General features: G+C 43.7%; 1 pseudogene; it reads left to right on the plus strand.

The window, feature by feature from the left end:
• Positions 1–748: 748 nt before the first annotated feature.
• LOC136172935 (carbonyl reductase [NADPH] 1-like) lies at positions 749–18506 on the plus strand (annotated as a pseudogene).
• The last annotated feature ends 380 nt before the right edge of the window (positions 18507–18886 follow it).

The raw sequence follows: 18886 nt of genomic DNA on the forward strand, positions 1-18886 counted from the left end.
CTCCTCGTGCCTTCAGTCTTTCCCAGCATCAGGGTCTTTTCCAATGAGTTGGCTCTTTGCATCAGGTGACCAAAGTATTGGAGCTACAGCTTCAGCATCAGTCCTTCCAATGAATATTCAGGGTTGATTTCCTTTAGGATGGACTGGTTTGGTCTCCTTGTTGTCCAAGGGACTCTCAAGCACTACAGTTCGAAACAATTACCCTATGTGATTTCATTGCATCTTAGGAAGAAGTAACCATACCGATTCTGTGGGTTTGATGGACCCAGCACAAGACAATAACCGCACTCCTTCCTCTTTTTGGAGACCTACACATGCACGCATGCAGCACCTCTAATGACTTGTATTTCTCTGCCAGGATTTCCTAGTCCCCTAATGTCCCTTCACCAAGCAGTTTTGTTTGGAGGAAGCTCACCACTCCACCCTGCAAACCACAGTGTATCTCAGAGGTGGGATCAAGAGAGGGCTGTGTCCTGGTTTGGCTCAGGATGCTGCAGTAGGGAGGGGTGCAGTCAGGAGTGGTTATTAGGAACCTTCTGGAACATCTGGCCCCTCCTAGGAGGGAGGGAAAGGGGCAGGGCCTCCTTCTCAACTAGTCACAGCACTGGACCCGGAACCCCTGGCTTTTCTGCCTGTGATGGGCCTCCATGTCCCACTCTGCCCGACTAGGGGAGGCCTCCAGCCTGGTGAGCTCTACTAACTGGAAAGGGCCCCCGTGCACCCTGCCATGTCCATGGCCAATACCCCCATGGCGCTGGTCGCCGAAGCCAACAAGGGCATCGGCCTTGCCATCATGCGTGACCTGTGTTGGCAGTTCCTGACATGCTACCTGACATGCTGTCTCCTGGGCTGCAGTCCTCGTTTTGCCCCAATTAAAACTTAACTCGCAGCTCTCACATTGTGCATCTTTTTTAGTTGACAGTTTCAAACACATCTTTATTCATCAAAATAGGAACCAATATGATGAATACATTTTTGCCAATGAGAAATAAGTTTGTTTATTCCTGTAGCATAATTCCATGCTTCAGGATTCAGTGAACTCTCGGAAAGCATTTTCTGCCTCTTCTGGTTGTAGAAGCATTTCCTCTGTGATATTTTAGCCATGTACCTGAAGTACATTAAAGTGAAAAGAAATTGGTGAAGTTAGTGTTCACATATTTTATTTAACCCACCACAACCAGAACATCATCTCTGTAATATGCAATGAGGATGGAAATTAGTGAGATAATTTGTAATTTGTTGTAGTGAGTCTTCACTTTTTTTTAATTTCTTTTTGGTTGTGCTGTGTGTTCCTTGCTGCGCAGGCTTCCTCCAGCTGCAGCACTCGGGTTTCTCGCTGCGGCGACTTCCCTTGCTACAGAACACAGGCTCCTGAGCACAGGCTCAGTAGTGGTAGTCCGCGGACTTAGTTGCCCCTCAGCATGTGGGATCTTCCCGGAGCAGGGATCAAACCCATGACCCCTTCATTGGCAGGCAGATTCTCAACCACTGGACCACAAAGGAAGTCCAGTCTTGAAATTTTAAGAGTTACAGCACATCACAGTTTAGACTGCTTACATGTCAAGTGCTTGGTGACCACCAAACTAGGCAGCATGGTTTTTTGGTTTTTGTTTTCAAAATGATGATGCAGTCTTTCCTCAAGCATGTGAAGATGTTACTGTACTAATTGTAATTCTCCTTCAGGATTCAATTTATAAGACTGACTAGTGATTGCTAGTATACAATTTCTCATTTTTTTTTCAAAAGTTGAATTTTTGCCTTAAATGCGCAAACTTTTAAAACATAACTCAGTTGGTAAAGAATCCGCCTGCAATGCAGGAGACTCCAGTTCCCCTGGAGAAGCAAAATGCTACCCACTCCAGTACTCTGGCCTGGAGAATTCCATCGACTATATAGTCCATGGGGTGGCAAAGAGTCGGACACGACTGAGTAACTTTCACTTTCATACACACACATACACACATTGTAAACCAAAATCTCAGAAACAAAGACCTGAAATAAGGAAAGATTCATTAATATTTGGGGTTTGTTAGGACTGCATCCAGGAGATATAGATTCAAGAAGTACTTGAATTGTGTGTCACTAGACTACAAAATAGAAGGAAGCTTATAAAGGCAAAAAAAAAAAAAGTAAGGTCACAGTTACATAAGTTGTTTGCCAAGAATTACGATTGGAGCTGGCAAAAATCTAAGGGTTCCCTCCCCTCATTAAACAAGGATTGGTTGAGTTCTGCAATGGTTACAAAGATGCAAGTGGGAACCTGAGAAAACTAGGTTGAAGGCAACAGGTGTTCCCTTGGATTTGACACAGTTCAGAAAGATTCAGTTCAGTTCTTACTGATACAGGGACATGTCTGAGTCCAGATCCTCAATGGCTGCCCAACCCCATTATGTTTGTGTGAACTATGATGATTCCATGAGGACTCAAATCTGTCATCTACACACAGATATAAAATGTATTTTCAAGACTTCCCTGGTGGCCCAGTGGTTAAGACTTCAAGCTGCCAATGAAGGGAACATGAGTTCCATCCTTGGTTGGTGAAGTTCCACATGGCACGCACCCAAAAAATGTATTTTCATATGGTCTGTGCCATATTGTTTAAGTTCATGCACGAAAATATTAAAAATATATATAAGACCAGAGTTGACCTAATCTTTACCTGATGATTGACATCGTATTATGTTGGGACTGTCAGTCTGGGGAGTCAGACGACTTTCCAACTCATAGTAGCCAGCCAGTCAAGCCAAGACGGTCCCTTGACCCCTGCCGCCTATTCAAACCTTTTGCAGTCTCCTCCCACATTAGACCAGAACTGGCCTGTGTGACCAATAGCCATGGCAGAGTAGTGGTATGTGATTTATGAAACTAGGTCATAAAAAACTCTATTTGCCTTCTGTCTTTCTCACTGTCCCCTGGATCACCCACTCTGGAGGAAGCCAACACTTACATCTTGAGGATGCCCTAAGAGCCTACAGAAAGGTCCACTTGGCTAAGAACTGAAGCCTCCAACCAAGAGCCACACGAGCCAATAACCTTGGAAGGGATCTTCCAGCTGCCGTCAAGCCTTTAGAAGATGCACCCCAACTGACATCTTCACTACAACCTCACGAGCCTTGAGCCAGAACTGCCCAGCTAAGCCATTACCAAATTCCTCATCTATGGAAACTGAGAAAGCAAATGTTTCTTGATTTAATCACTAAGTTTGACTAATTTGTAATGGAACAAAAAGTTGCCAATATACAGCTTTAATTTTAAAATTAAAATTGGCAATGGGGAATCTATATCTGTAAAATTTTCTTTAGATATAAATTACTTAAGGTATTGAAGACTTCTATAGCTTCACAAATTTGGTATTACAGAATATATATTTTCAGTTCAGTTCAGTTCAGTTCAGTCGCTCAATTGTGTCTGACTCTTTGCGACCCCATGAATCGCAGCATGCCAGGCCTCCCTGTCCATCACCAACTCCCAGAGTCCACCCAAACCCATGTCCATTGAGTCGGTGATGCCATCCAACCATCTCATCCTCTGTCATCCCCTTCTCCTCCTGCCCTCAATCTTTCCAGCAACAGGGTCTTTTCAAATGAATCAACTCTTCACATCAGGTGGTCAAAGTATTGGAGTTTCAGCTTCAACATCAGTCCTTCCAATGAACACCAAGGACTGATCTCCTTTAGGGTGGACTGGCTGGATCTCCTTGCAGTCCAAGGGACTCTCAAAAGTATATGTTTTACACTAACCATTTCTTAGCACTTTAAAACAAAAATTTTATATTAAGTATTGATGAACAAAATAGAATACTGAAATGTTTTACTTAGTAAAACTTCTGAACACTGAAATGTTTTACCTAGTTAAAATTCTGAAATTTTGACAATAGTTCTAATTAGTTATAATTTTTTAAAGTGACTTCTAAAGCCATATTCTGTCAATTTCATTATGTTCAATTAATACCTATAGAAATAAATATTTCTGCAAACTAAAAGTTCAATATAAAATACCATCAAAAATCAGACTTGCTAAATGTGAAGTTCAAAAGCCAGTGAGATACTACAGAACAAATAAACCTTAAAACACAATGTGGAAGAAATCAGTAAGTCACAAAGAGCACATATCTTATCACTCCATCCATATGAAGTGTTCCTTATAGGCATAACAACAAACAGAAATTAGATTAGTGGTTGCCTAGGGCTGGGGGGAAAGGATGCAACTACTAATAGGTATGGGATATCTGCAGGGGGTTGGGGGGGTGGCAGGCAGGGTCATGAAACTGTTCTAAAACTGTGGTGATGGTTGCACAATTACGTGAACATATTAAAACCATTGAAATGTATGCTTTAAATGGGTGCATTATTTAGTATTATCTCATAATAAAGGGAAGGTTCAAAGAATAAGAGTTGCTAAATAGCAGGGGATAAATACATCTTTTGACAGCAGCATAAAGATTCTTCCCAAGGAATATAATGTCTCTGGAAACTGCTTAAAAAAGTCTTCTCTTTGACAGACCACTGATAACTGGGAGTACCCATCACCAGCTGAATAGAGAGGAGCAGAAAACAGTGAGAAAGCTGTAAAAGAACATTGGTGTGGCTACCAAGACGCTTTCAAGTCTGCTTTCAAAAGGGATACCTCAAGTTTACTCCACTATAGAAAGCCTCCTGTAATAATAAATTGAGTTGCAGTATTAACTGCTGGTCAAGAATCCACCTACAATGCAGGAGACACAAGAGACATGGGTTCAGTCTCTGGGTCAGGAAGATCCCCTGGAGGAGGGCATGGCAGCCTACTTCAGTGTTCCTACCTGGAGAATCCCATGGACAGAGGAGCATGGCTGGCTACAGTCCAAACTGTCTCAAAGAGTTGGACACAACTAGGCATCTCAGCATACATACATTAAATGCTGAGAGCAGGAACTCAATAAAGATTATCTACCATTTTTTTAAAAGCCAGGAAGGGAGGGAAGGGAAAGAAAGCTAACAATCCAATCAAGTTTCTTTAGAGACACTTAATAATACCAGATAACAAAAAACATAATAGTTATCATATATAATTTCTATGATGATAGAAAACATGTAAGATCAAATTATAGAAAAAGAAAACCAAACGTTATATATGTAGGCAAGAATCCTTATTTGTGAATCAAAATCACAACTAGGTGTTGAACAAGCAACAACAGGAGGATGCTAAAGTGAAGTGAAGTGAAATTTACTCAGTCGTGTCTGACTCTTTGCCACCCCATGGACTATACAGTCTATGGAATTCTCCAGGCCAGAATACTGGAGTGGGTAGCCTTTCCCTTCTCCAGGGGATCTTCCCAACCCAGGGATCAAACCCAGGTCTCCCGCACTGCAGGTGGATTCTTTACCAGCTGAGCCAGCAGGGAAGCCTAGGAGGATGCTGGAACCTACCAAAAAAAAAAGGGCGGGGGGATGCCCCATATCCAAAGACAAAGAAGAAGCCGCAGCAAGATGGAAGGAGGGGAACAATTACGATAAAATCAAGTCCCATACCCGCTAGGTAGGCAATCCACAAACTGAAGAACAATAATACCAAAGAGATTCTCCCACTGTTGTGAAGGTTCTGAACCCATATCAGGTTTCCCAGCCTGGGGATCCAATAAAGGGACTGGAAATCCCCTGAGAATCTGGTCTTGAAGACCACAGGATTTGATTACAAGACTTTCACAGGACTGGGGGAAACAGAGATTCCAGTCTTGGAGGGCACAACAAAATATTGCCTGAACCAAGACTCAGAGGAAAAGAGCAGTGACCCCACAGGAGAGTGAACCAAAACTACCTGTGGAGTTTTGTCTCCTGTGGAGGCATGGTGCAGCAGTGGTTCACCACAGGGATGGGGGTGCCAGTCTGGGATGATCCCCTTTGGCATAAACCCTCTTGGCAGTCACCATTGACGATACAGCCTGTAAACCTGAGGTCTGGGTCACCTCAGGCCAAAAAAACTACCAGGAAGGGACCACAATCCCACCTCAGTTCAGTTGCTCAGTCGTGTCCGACTCTTTGTGACCCCATGGACTGCAGCAAGCCAGGCTTCCCTGCCCATCACCAAACTCGGAGCATGCTCAAACTCATATCCATTGAGTCGGTGATGCCATCCAGCCATCTCATCCTCTGTCATCCCCTTCTCCTCCTGCCTTCAATCTTTCCCAGCATCAGGGTCTTTTTCAGTGAGTCAGTTCTTCGCATGAGGTGGCCAAAGTATTGGAGCTTCAGCTTCAGCATCAGTCCTACCAATGAATATTCAAGACTGGTTTCCTTTAGGATGGACTGGTTGGATTTCCTTGCAGTCCAAGGGACTCTCAAGAGTCTTCTCCAACACCACAGTTCAAAAGCATCAATTCTTCGGTGCTCAGTTTTCTCTATAGTCCAACTCTCACATCCATACATGACTACTGGAAAAACCATAGCCTTGACTAGATGGACCTTTGTTGGCAAAGTAATGTCTCTGTTTTTTAATATGCTGTCTAGGTTGCTCATCTTTTCTTCCAAGGAGCAAGTGTCCTTTAATTTCATGGCTGCAGTCACCATCTGCAGTGATTTTGGAGCCCAAAAAAATAGTCTCTCACTGTTTACATTGTTTGCCTATCTATTTGCCATGAAGTGATGGGACCCGATGCCATGATCTTTGTTTTCTGAATGTTGAGCTTTAAGCCAATTTTTTCCCTCTCCTCTTTCACTTTCAATAAGAGGCTCTTTAGTTCCTCTTTGCTTTTTGCAATATGGGTGGTGTCATCTGTGTATATGAGATTATTGGTTTCTCCCAGCAACCTTGATTACAGCTTGTGCTTCAACCAGCCCAGCATTTCACTTGATGTACTCTGCATATAAGTTAAATAAGCAAGATGACAATATACGACCTTGATGTACTCCTTTCCCCATTTGGAACCAGTCTGTTATTCCATGTCTAGTTCTAACTGTTGCTTCTTGACCTGAATACAGATTTCTCAGGAGGCAGGTCAGGTGGTCTGGAATTCTCATCTCTTTAAGAATTTTCCACAGTTTGTTGTGATCCACATAAAGGCTTTGGCATAGTCAATAAAGCAGAAGTAGATGTTTTTCTGGAATTCTCTTGCTTTTTTGATGATCCAGTGGATGTTGGCAATTTAATCTCTGGTTCCTCTGCCTTTTCTACATCCAGCTTGAACATCTGGAAGTTTATGATTCACACACTGTTGAAGCCTGGCTTGGAGAACTTTGAGCATTACTTTACTAGCATGTGAGATGAGTGCAATTGTGTGGTAGTTTGAACATTCTTTGGCATTGCCTTTCTCTGGGATTGGAATGAAAACTGACCTCTTTCAGTCCTGTGTCCACTGGTGAGTTTTCCAAATTTGCTGACATATTGAGTGCAGCACTTTCACAGCATCATCTTTTAGGATTTGAAATAGCTCAACTGAAATTCCATCACCTCCACTAACTTTGTTCATAGGGATGCTTCCAAGGGCCAATTGACTTCACATTCCAAGATGTCTGGCTCTAGGTGAGTGATCACACCATTGCGGCTATCTGCATCATAAAGATCTTTTTTGTATAGTTCTTCTGTGGATCTTGCCACCTCTTCTTAATATCTTCTGCTTCTGTTAGGTCCATACCATTTCTGTTCTTTATTGAGCCCATCTTTGCATGAAATGTTCCCTTAGTATCTCTAATTTTCTTGAAGAGATCGCTAGTCTTCCCCATTCTATTGCTTTCCTCTTTTTGTTTGCATTGATCACTGAGAAGGCTTTCTTATCTCTCCTTGCTATTCTTTGGAACTCTGCATTCAGATGGGTATATCTTTCCTTTTCTCCTTTGCCTTTCGATTCTCTTCTTTTCTCAGCTATTCGTAAGACCTCCTTAGACAACCATTTTGCATTTCTTTTTCTTGGGAATGGTTTTGATCACTGCCTCCTGTATAATGTCATGAACCTCCATCTATAGTTCTTCAGGCACTCTATCAGATCTAATCCCTTGAATCTATTTGTCACTTTCACTTTATAATTGTTAAGGGATTTGATTTAGGTCATACCTGAATGGTCTCAGTGGTTTTCCCTACTTTCTTCAATTTAAGTCTTAATTTGGCAATAAGGAGTTCATGATCTGAGCCACAGTCAGTTCCCAGTCTTGTTTTTGCTGACTGTATAGAACTTCTCCATCTTTGGCTGCAAAAAATATAATCAATCTGATTTTGGTATTGACCATCTGGTGATGTCAATGTATAGAGTCTTCTCTGTTGTTAGAAGAGGATGTTTGCTATAACCAGTGCATTCTCTTGGCAAAACTCTTTTAGCCTTTGACCTGCTTTGTTTTAAACTCCAAAGGCAAATTTGCCTGTTAATTCAGGTATCTCTTGACTTCCTACTTTTGCATTCCAGTCTCCTATAATGAAAAGGACATGTTTTTTGGGTGTTCCTATTACTATTTTCTTAATTGCTTTGGGTTTATTTTTGGTAGGTAGGTCTTATCCTTCTCTTGTTTCCTGGCTAGAGAAGTTCCTTTAGCATTTGTTGTAAAGCTGGTTTGGTGGTGCTGAATTCTCTTAACTTTTGCTTGTCTGGAAACTTTTGATTTCTCCTTCAAATGCGAAGGAGAGTCTTGCTGAGTATTCTTGGTTGTAAGTTCTTCCCTTTCATCACTTTAAATGTATCATGCCATTCCCTTCTGGCTTTTGCAGAGTTTCTATTGAGAAATCAGTTGATAGCCTGGTGAGAGTTCCCTTGTATGTTATTTGTCATTTTTCTCTTGCTGCTTTTAATATTTAATCTCTGTCTTTAATTTTTGTCAGTTTGATTACTATTGTCTCAGGGTGTTCCTCGTTCCGGGACACTACTTCCTAGACTTGGTTGACCATTTGCTTTCTTGTGTTCAGTAAGTTTTCAGCTGTTAGCTCTTCAAATATTTTCTCAGGTCCTTTCTCTCTCTCTTCTCCTTCTGGGACCCCTATGATGTGAATGTTGATGTGTTTAATGTTGTTTCAGAGGTCTCTTAGGCTGTCTTCATTTCTTTTCATTCTTGCCTCTATCTTTTGTTCTGAGGCAGTGGGATTTCCACCATTCCGTCCTCTAGGTCATTTATCCATTCTTCTGCCTCTGTTATTCTGCCTTTGATTCCTTCCAGTGTATTAATTCATTTCTGTTTGTTAGTTCTGTAATTCTTCTAAGTCTTTAGTAAACATTCCTTGCATATTCTCAATCTTTGCCTCCATTCTTGGCAGCTCAGCCAAGTTGTGCTTGGGAAAAGTTGAGTCATGATGAGATCGCAGCTCTGCATAAATCTGAATGAAACTCACTAAGTAAACATACTTGGATTAAAGGCACTGAAATTATACTAAAGAAGGTGGGTGGGAGAGCTCTGTTTGTCCACCCCATACACACTTTGAAGATTGATTCATTTTCAGTTGACCTTTGTGAGCACAGATTTCACTGAGAACAAAGAAGACATATATGTATCCTCCTTTGTTGCAGGAAGGGGGACCCCTTCCAGGGCCTGAAACTGGGCTCTTGTCTAACACTCAGAAATGAATTGTCCGAGACACATGTGCTGACAAAACAAGAGATTTTATTGGGAAAGGGCCCCGGGTGGACAGCAGTAGGGTCAGGGAACCCAGGAGAACTGCTCTGCCACGTGGCCCACAGTCTCGGGTTTTATGGTGATGGGATTGGTTTCCGGGTGGTCTTTGGCCAATCATTCTAATTCACAGTCTTTCCTGGCGCGCACTCATCACTCAGTCAAGATGGATGCTAGCGGGAGGGATTCTGGAAAGTGGACGGACACGCAGTCTTCTTTCGACCTTTCCCGAACTCTTCCAGTTGGTGGTGGCTTATTAGTTCCCTATTCCTTATCAGGATCTCCTGTCATAAAACAACTCATGCAAATAGTTACTATGGTTCCTGGCCAGGGTGAGCAGTTTCAATCAGCGTACTTCCCCTAACACTTGGACAAACCTAAAATTACCCACTTAGCACCCAAAGGAGTTATGCAAGATAAATTAAACACATGAGGCAAGAGGCTTGGCACACAAGGAGAGTTTCATAAACACTCTCGCCCACGTGGGGGCGCACTGGGATCCCACGGAGCTGAGTACCCTCCCACACTTGCAAACCTGCTCTTGGGACCTTTTGTCTCTCATTCCCTCTCTTGAGTTTCTCTGAAGAAAGGAAGTGAATCTAGGTCCTGAGAAGCAGGTACCAGATCGAAATCATTTCACTGTATTCAAGAAAAAAGCAAGCATCCTCATTTTGCAGTGGATGACCGGCGCATGCCCAAGAAAATTGTCAGCACTTGTTTTTCTCCTTTGGGGTTTCTCCTACACTAGTTTCTTCATTCAAACTGCAGTAAATCTTCAGACCCTTTCGACTCACCACCGTCTGGTTTTGCTCTGGGGAACCCCCTCTCCACCCCCGCAGACCACTACTCGGCTCAGTTGTGGCTCAGAGGTGGGATCAACAGTGGGCGCAACGCGGGGAGGAGTACGCTCGCGGTGCGGTGTTTCAAAACCTTCAGAAACAGACTGCCCCTCTTAAGAAGGGAAAACTGGGAACTGGAACCTGTTTCTCTACAAGTCACAGCGCTGGAGCCTGGAACCCAGTTCTTGCTGGCTTCTTTGACTGCGGACCGGTCTCCGTAGGTCGCGCCGCCGGTGACTTTGGGACAGTTGCGCTCTCCACTCAAGCACCTGGAGCGCCCCTGCCATCGGCTTTGTCATCCAACACCTGCATGACGCTGCGCTGCGCGTAATGCTGGTCACCGGGGCCCAGTAGGGCATCGCCTTCAAAGCTTTAAGAATCTGAGAATATGCGCTCTAGCCAGAGGGAACTTCGTGTTTCTCTGGCTCAGAATCCTGGGCCCCTTTTCCAGGTAGTCCCACAGCCTCTTTCTGATTGAACTTTGGGCAACCCGATTATTTTGTAATACAATCTTACATAAACCACAAATGGCAAAAGGATCCAGAGGTCCCAAATCTTCACCCTTGGTGCAGCCTCCCCAGTGTTGCTGTCTTATTACAAAACTATAAGGCATTATCAAAGTGGGAAATTCACACTGGCATAATACTACCAATTTTACTATTGTTTACATCTTCTCATGGAATACCACCACATGAGTACTATTTATTCACACCACTTTCCTTTTCTCCTGAAAGCTAGCTGATACCACACCATTTCATATTCAAGCAGAGGTGACTATGAAAACAAACTTCTTTGGCACCAGAGATGTGTGCACAGAGCTCCTGCCTCTAATAAAGCCACAAGGTGAGTCCGATTGGAGCCCAGACTGCAGTGCTTCTGGCAAGATCCGGGCCCACCTGGCTCTGGTCTCATCTACAGGCCCCCTACCACTCCTGCTCAGCTTCGCTGGCCTGCACCGTGTCTCCACCCAGCCGGGTGTCCTGCACCTGAGGTTCCTCCACACACTGCCCAGGTCCTTGGTGCTGTCTGTCCACCTGTTTTTTGCACAGCTGGCTCTTTCTTCTCTTTCCCCTCTTAGCTCAGAGGTTTCCTCCTCCAAGAGGCCCTTGATTTGCTCTGTGCCCATCACAGGGGGAGTTCCCTCAGGAGTCCTTCCCAGACCTTCTCTCCCCTGTCCCCCTCTTACGCAGGCTAGTGGAGCCTGCACCACCACCAGTTCATTAGCACACCACCCCACCACCCCCTACCACAATCTGTCAACTGCCAAGAAAATTCCCAGAGTTCCAGGCACACATTCTGTCTGCTTACCTTTCCGTCCTCTCCAGATCCGCCCCCCTTCCTCCCCTGAATCCCCCCATCTAAAACAAATATTTCCAAAGACTCACACTTTCCCGAGTCATCTTGGTCACTGATCCCCTCATCCACCCACCAGGCACCTGGAGGTCACCTTGCCTGCCCACATATTGTCATTTAGCAGGTCCTAAGAGTTGTGTGATTGTTTCTTCCCAACCTTCTCCCCCATCCCAGCTCTACAAACAGGCCTTCAGCTGTGATTTCTAGACAACTGTAAACCCTTCTAAGGGAACCCCTGCCCTTCCCGAGTCTCTTCTTTTCTGAGCAAGCTCACTGCCCCTCCCAAAAATCCTGAAGTGAAGTTCAAGCCCTTAGCATGGCTAGTAGAGATCTCTGTAATCCGATAACTGCCTTCCAGGGTGCTCAATGTTCTGGACAAAGCAAACTCATACTCCTTTGGGTTAAACTACTGTAATATTTACACTGAAGTAAGGGGCCACACCCATTAAACAGACCCTTTTGGAAAGATTAAGAGTGTGCCTAGAGATTAGTAGACATGTTTACAATTTACACTCTGCTTCTGCCCTGTTTCCCTGTCTGGTCCTCCTGGAAAGTTCTACCACTTCTAAGACTCGGCTCACTAGGAGCTCAGAAGCCCACTCCTTAGGGTGCCATGTGACTCTCCAGCCGTCCCAACACTTGAGGGCAGCTGTGGAGTTCCCAGTCAGCTGTACGTGCTCTCTGCCTGCCTCTTGGACCTGTGCTGATGACTTCTGTGTGGCTACTCTTCTTATTAACTGGGCAGTTCCTTGCTGTGTTTGGGCTTTTTCCAGAAGGAGTAATGAATAATCTCCGGGTTTGCTAAGGCAGCCTCTGTTTAACACTTTATCTTGCCTCACGAAAGCTTAGAGTACACGGGAAATTTAAGTACAGTATATTCTCAGATGAATGCAAGGTTTACATGCCTTTTGACATGGGAGAAGTCTTCCGTATCAAGTTTTGTTGGGAAAAGCTATAGTGGATCATCTTATCATGACTTAATCCAGGGTGTGATTCTGCTTGAAGGGTGTGTGGTCCAGGGAGAGGGCTCCAGGTGACTGGCTCCAACCCCTGGGGACTGGGTCAGTGGATGGGGCTGGCATGGAACACATTGGGAAGAGGAAGCAGGCACTTTCAGGAATTTATTACCTGGAGAGAACTTTGAATCTCCTGGTCAAGCTTCCTAGGTTGGTATTGTCACCATTGAGGTAGACTAGTAAATACTGAATAAAAAAGAGGCTGTCATTTGATTATCGATTATAACCAACCTAGAAGTTAATAGCTTTTCTTGCTACTGTGCAGATGGAAGACATGTGAAAAAGTAAGAAGGCACAGCATAAATTGGGCTTCCCAGGTGGCACTTGTGTTAAAGAACCAGCAGGACACATAAAAGTCATGGATTTGATCCCTGGGACAGGAAGAGCCCCTGGAGAAGGGCATGGCAACTCACTCCAGTATTCTTGCCTGGAGAATCCCATGGACAACGGAGCCTGGCAGGCTACAGAACATAGGGTCACACAGAGTTGGACATTACTGAAGCAACTTAACACACACACGCACAGCATAAATTGCTCCACAGATTGATTTCGATTCAAGTTAATTCAGGGTCTTTTGAAGGGTACTTTTTGTGGTCTGTTCTGAACTAAAAAGGGCTCTTATCCTTAACCTTCTCCAGCAAACTTGCTGACGCAAATGATTTAGTCAAAGCTACCAGTCTCTTCCTAATTGCTTTTTAGCACAGCTTTCACTTTTTTTTTTTTACTCAAAGAAGGAAGAAAATGAGCATTGGACAAAAAGTACAGTAGTACAGTATAAGAGTATGAAGCCATTTATGTACATTTTAAGTGAATATAAAAATAATACCATTAAGTGTTCAGAAATAAAAGTAATGGTTTAGGTTTCATCACCCTCCCACCCCTCTTCCTAATCTTCTCCCTTTCCTCATGAATAGACCCAGTATTTGATATCATAGTTGTTGTTCAGTCACTCAGTCCTGTCCGACTCTTTGTGACTCCACGAACTGCAGCACATCAGGCTTCTCTATCCTTCACCATCTCCCGGAGTCTGCTCAAACTCATGTCCATTGAGTCCGTGATGCCATCCAACCATCTCATCCTCTGTCATACCCTTCTGATATCATAGTGGTCCCTGCTTTTTTTCATTCTGAGCTCTCAGCCATTAGCCAGGCTGTAATAGGACTATGTTCAACATCTGAGTTATTTCTAGTTTTTGGAAGTTATTAACAGAGCTGCAATAAACATCTGTGCATGGGTTTTCATGTAACAATAAAACATCATTCACCTAAGATAGATATCCTAAATGTCCATTTTTTTCAACTCCATTTGTTAAAAAGACTTTTTAAAATAGAATTGGCCATAAAATTATGGGCAATTGATATTTTACAGAGGTTTGCCTCTCTCTTGATTGTGTACCACGTCAAGATTATTCTAGCATCATAATAATTCTTGAATGTTTCTCTTTTCCAAAAATATTTTGGCTATTCTAGTTCTTTTGCAATTGCACATAAATTTTAGAATGTTCACCTGTATGTACAAAAAAAACTTACTGAGATTTTGATTTAAATTGCATTAAATCATACAGCAATATGAGACCAATTGACATTTTACCTGAGTCTATCAACTCATGAATGCAATGTGTCCCTCCGTTTAGGTCTTTTTTTTTACCACCATCCACAGGATGCTCCAGGCGAGAATACTGAAGTAGGTTGCCATGCCCTCCTCCAGGGGATCTTCCCCACTCATGGATCAAACCCAAGACTCTAATGTCCCCTGCTTTGGCAGGCAGGTTCTTTACCACTAGGGCTACCTGGGAAGCCCCCACACTCTGATTCAAATGAAATCACATCCTTTTGGAGGAACTTCAGACCTCTTGGTTTTTATGTCCTATTTTTCCCCTTTCTTGTGCTAAACCACTAAATCACAGGTCTGAAGGTGGGGGCAGGGATGGTGACACTTCTGAAAGGTTGCTGCTGTGAGCCATGTGTTATGTCTGGATTCATGACCTTCCCAGGAAAGGGTTTCAATTCAGGGTCAGAGACGAGGCTTGACACCCGGAGCTTCTTAGGTAGCAAAGTCTTATTAAAGCATAATAGAGATAGTGAAAGCTTCTGGCATAAACTCAGAAGGGGAAGGAAAGCGTGCTCTCTTGCTAGTTTTTCACAAGTTGTTTTGTCTCTTAGCAAGCTATTAATCAGATAAGAGATGCCTCAAGGCTGTGGGAGTTTCACCAGGCCCCTAACCCACAGTATGCAGTTTAGAGATAGGATGGCACGAGGTGTGTTATCCCCACCCACATAGACGGCACCATTTGAAGAAAGGCAAATTCCAAAGCAAATACATAGTTTGATTAACACAGCTTAAGAAACATGTCCATAAGAAAAACACATTGGTTACCTCAAGGCAGAACCAGGTGTCCTCAACAAAGATGCCTCTTTTAATTCTGTGTAGAGAAGGAAAAAAAAAACATCTGTCACTTGCAGTTTGTTTCCTCTTGCCACTTGGGGACTTCTGGCATTTCTACCTGCTCAGTTCAGTTCAGTTGCTCAGTCCTGTCCCACTCTCTGCGACCCCATGGGCTGCAGCACGCCAGGCCTCCCTGTCCATCACCATCTCCCAGAGTTTACTCAAACTCACATCCATTAAGTCGGTGATGCCATCCAACCATCTCATCCTCTGTCGTCCCCTTCTCCTCCTGCCTTCAATCTTTTCCAGCATCAGGGTCTTTTCAAATGAGTCAGTTTGTCGCATCAGGTGGCCAAAGTATTGAAGTTTCAGTTTCAACATCAGTCCTTCCAATGAATACTCAGGACTGATTTCTTTTGAATGGACTGGTTGGATCTCCTTGCAGCCCAAGGGACTCTCAAGAGTCTTCTCCAACACCACAGTTCAAAAGCATCAATTCTTCTGAGCTCAGCTTTCTTTATAGTCCAACTCTCACATCCATACATGACTACCGGAAACACCATAGCCTTGACTAGACTTTTGTTGACAAAATAATGTCTCTGCTTTTTAATATTCTGTCTAGGTTGCTCATAACTTTTCTTCCAAGGAGTAACCATCTTTTAATTTCATGACTACAATCACCATCTGCAGTGATTTTGGAGCCCAAGAAAATAAAGTCTGACAGTTTCCTCAGTGGGGCTTCCCTCATAGCTCAGTTGGTAAATCATCTGCCTGAAATGCAGGAGACCTGGGTTCGATTCCTGGGTCAGGAAAATCCCCTGGAGAAGGAAATGGCAACCCACTCCAGTATTCTTGCCTGGAGAATCCCATGGACAGAGGAGCCTGACAGGCTACAGTCCATGGGATCGAAAGAGTCGGACACGACTTAGCGACTAAACCACCACTGTTTCCCCATCTATTTGCCATGAAGTGATGGGACTGGATGCCATGATCTTAGTTTTCTGAATGTTGAGCTTTAAGCCAACTTTTTCACTCTCCTCTTTCACTTTCACCAAGAGGCTCTTTATTTCTTCTTCACTTTCTGCCATAAGGGTGGTGTCATCTGCATATTTGAGGTTATTGATATTTCTCCTGGCAATCTTGATTCCAGCTTGTGCTTCATCCAGCCCAGCATTTCTCATGATGTATTTGCATAGAAATTAAATACGAAGGGTGACAATATACAGCCTTGATGTACTCCTTTCCCAATTGGAACCAGTCTGATGTTCCATGTCCAGGTCTAACTGTTGCTTCCTGACCTGCATACAGATTTCTCAAGAGGCAGGTCAGGTGGTCTGGTATTCTCATCTCTTGAAGAATTTCCCAAAGTTTGTTGTGATCCATACAGTCAAAGGCTTTGGCATAGTCAATAAAGCAGAAATAGATGTTTTTCTGGAACTCTCTTGCTTTTTTGATGATCCAGCAGATGTTGGCAATTTGATCTCTGGTTCCTCTGCCTTTTCTAAATCCAGCTTGAACATCTGAGGTTCACTGTTCATGTATTGCTAAAGTCTGGCTTGGAGAATTTTGAGCATTACTTTACTAGCATGTGAGATGAGTGCAATTGTGTGGTAGTTTGAACATTCTTTGGCATTGCCTTTCTTTGGAATTGGAATGAAAACTGACCTTTTCCAGTCCTGTGGCCACTGCTGAGTTTTCCAAATTTGCTGGCATATTGAGTGCAGCACTTTCACAGCATCATCTATTAGGATTTGAAATAGCTCAACTGGAATTCCATCACATCCACTAGCTTTGCTCATAGTGATGCTTTCTAAGGCCCACTTGACTTCACATTCCAGAATGTTTGACTCTAGGTGAGTGATCATATCATCATGATTATCTGGATTGTGAAGATCTCTTTTGTACAGTTCTTCTGTGTATTCTTGCCACTTCTTCTTAATATCTTCTGCTTCTGTTAGGTCCATACTGTTTCTTTCCTTTAGCATTACCCTCCTACCTGTTACCCTCTCACTTCTCTTTCAATGACACTCCTGTGTTAGGAGCTGGGAGGGGGGCTCTGTAGCCCCTGGTCTTCCCAGTATGTTACTTCCCTTTGCATGCTACTTCTGCCTCACAAACAAGAGCAGTCTAGGTTCCAGCATCCTCAGGATGTGCAGCCCAAGGTAGAGCCTTGGTCCCACAAGTGAGGGCTGGGTTGGAAAAGGAAGTCCTAACCTCCTAGGTACACTTGCCAGGAACTGAACCTCTGCAACAGGTAGCTGAGGAACAAGATGAGAAATGCTGATGTCATCCCCATTTTGGGAAGATACCACAGCCCCTTGGCAGGGAGGGAGCCCTGTGTCTCAGATGCACTATTGCAGAGTGAAGTTTCCATTGTTATGGTCAGAAAGGAGGAAAGGAAGGAGCGGTCATGGTTGAAATAGATTCTCTCTGTTCTCACCTTGAGTAACTGTAGATAGTCTGGGGAAAAAAAAAATGTTTCTTCATTTGCTATACACCCTCAGCACCATTTCCAGAGACTTTAACTAGTTCAGTTCTGAAAATAATTTTCACAAGTCGTGCTGGGTAATAGGTTCACAGACTTCTTCCTCTGGTCATTACTTATTTATTGACTTTGAGTGATATAGTTCATTCCTGTAAATTCTAAAATAATTAGATGTAGCTTAATTTTTAAAAACATTAGAAATAGCATGTTGTTATTATAATAATAAAACAGATAAAACTCATTGAGGAACCCCCTCCCAAAATACATTCTCTTCCTTCCCTAATGTCCTCTTTCAAGGGGTCAGTCCTGTCCCCAATTAGGTATTCATCCTTCTCGTGCTCGCCTTTCTGTGTACTGATTTGTGTTGTATTTTAGGCAGAGTGGTGAACGTATCCAGCTTTGTCAGTGTCAACTCTCTAAAGAAATGCAGCCCTGAACTGCAGCAGAAGTTTCAAAGTGAGACCATCACGGAGGAGGAGCTGGTGGGGCTCATGAACAAGTGTGTGGAAGACATAAAGAGCAGGGTGCACAGGAAGAAGGGCGGTCCGGATAATATAAATGAAGTGACACATCAGCGTCATGGTCCTGTCTGGAATTCAAGCCAGGAAACTGAGTAGGCAGAAAGGAGGAGATAAGATCCTCCTGAACGCCTGCTGCCCAGGGTGGGTGAGAACTGACAAGGGTGGGGGCAAACACAAAGCCTTAAGAACCCCAAAAGAAGGAGCAGAGACCCCTTGACTCTTTTGCCCTCGGATGCCAAGGGGCTTCACAGTCAGTTTGTTTTCGAGAGAAAAGTTGTGTGTGCGCTCACTCACAGCTGTACCCATAGGTCTGATTATGTTCCTATCCCAGGTTCACCAGACACTGAACACTGTCACAAATATCCCTACACAGACAAAAGAAAGAAAAAAGAATCAAAGTATCCCTATCAAAGTATCTGGGAGGTGGCTGCTAATTTTGTAAAGAGTTTTTGCCACCTTGTGGAAGGTAGCACAGGAGGCTTCTCTGTCCACAGGATTCCCCAGGCAAGAACACTGGATGGGTAGCCACTTCCCTCTCCAGGGGATCTTCCGAAGCCCGGGATCAACCCGGGTTTCCAGCACTGCAGGCAGATTCTTTACCATTTGAGCCACCAGGGAAGCCCTATGCTCCAACATAAAATAAAAAGTTTAAAGAAAAAAACTGGGTTGTGCCCTGGCGTGACTGAGAAGACAGTACGAGGAAGGAGGTGGAGCCAGGAGTGGTGTT

Source organism: Muntiacus reevesi, chromosome 8 (assembly GCF_963930625.1).
Source record: "Muntiacus reevesi chromosome 8, mMunRee1.1, whole genome shotgun sequence".
NCBI classification, from domain to species: domain Eukaryota; kingdom Metazoa; phylum Chordata; class Mammalia; order Artiodactyla; family Cervidae; genus Muntiacus; species Muntiacus reevesi.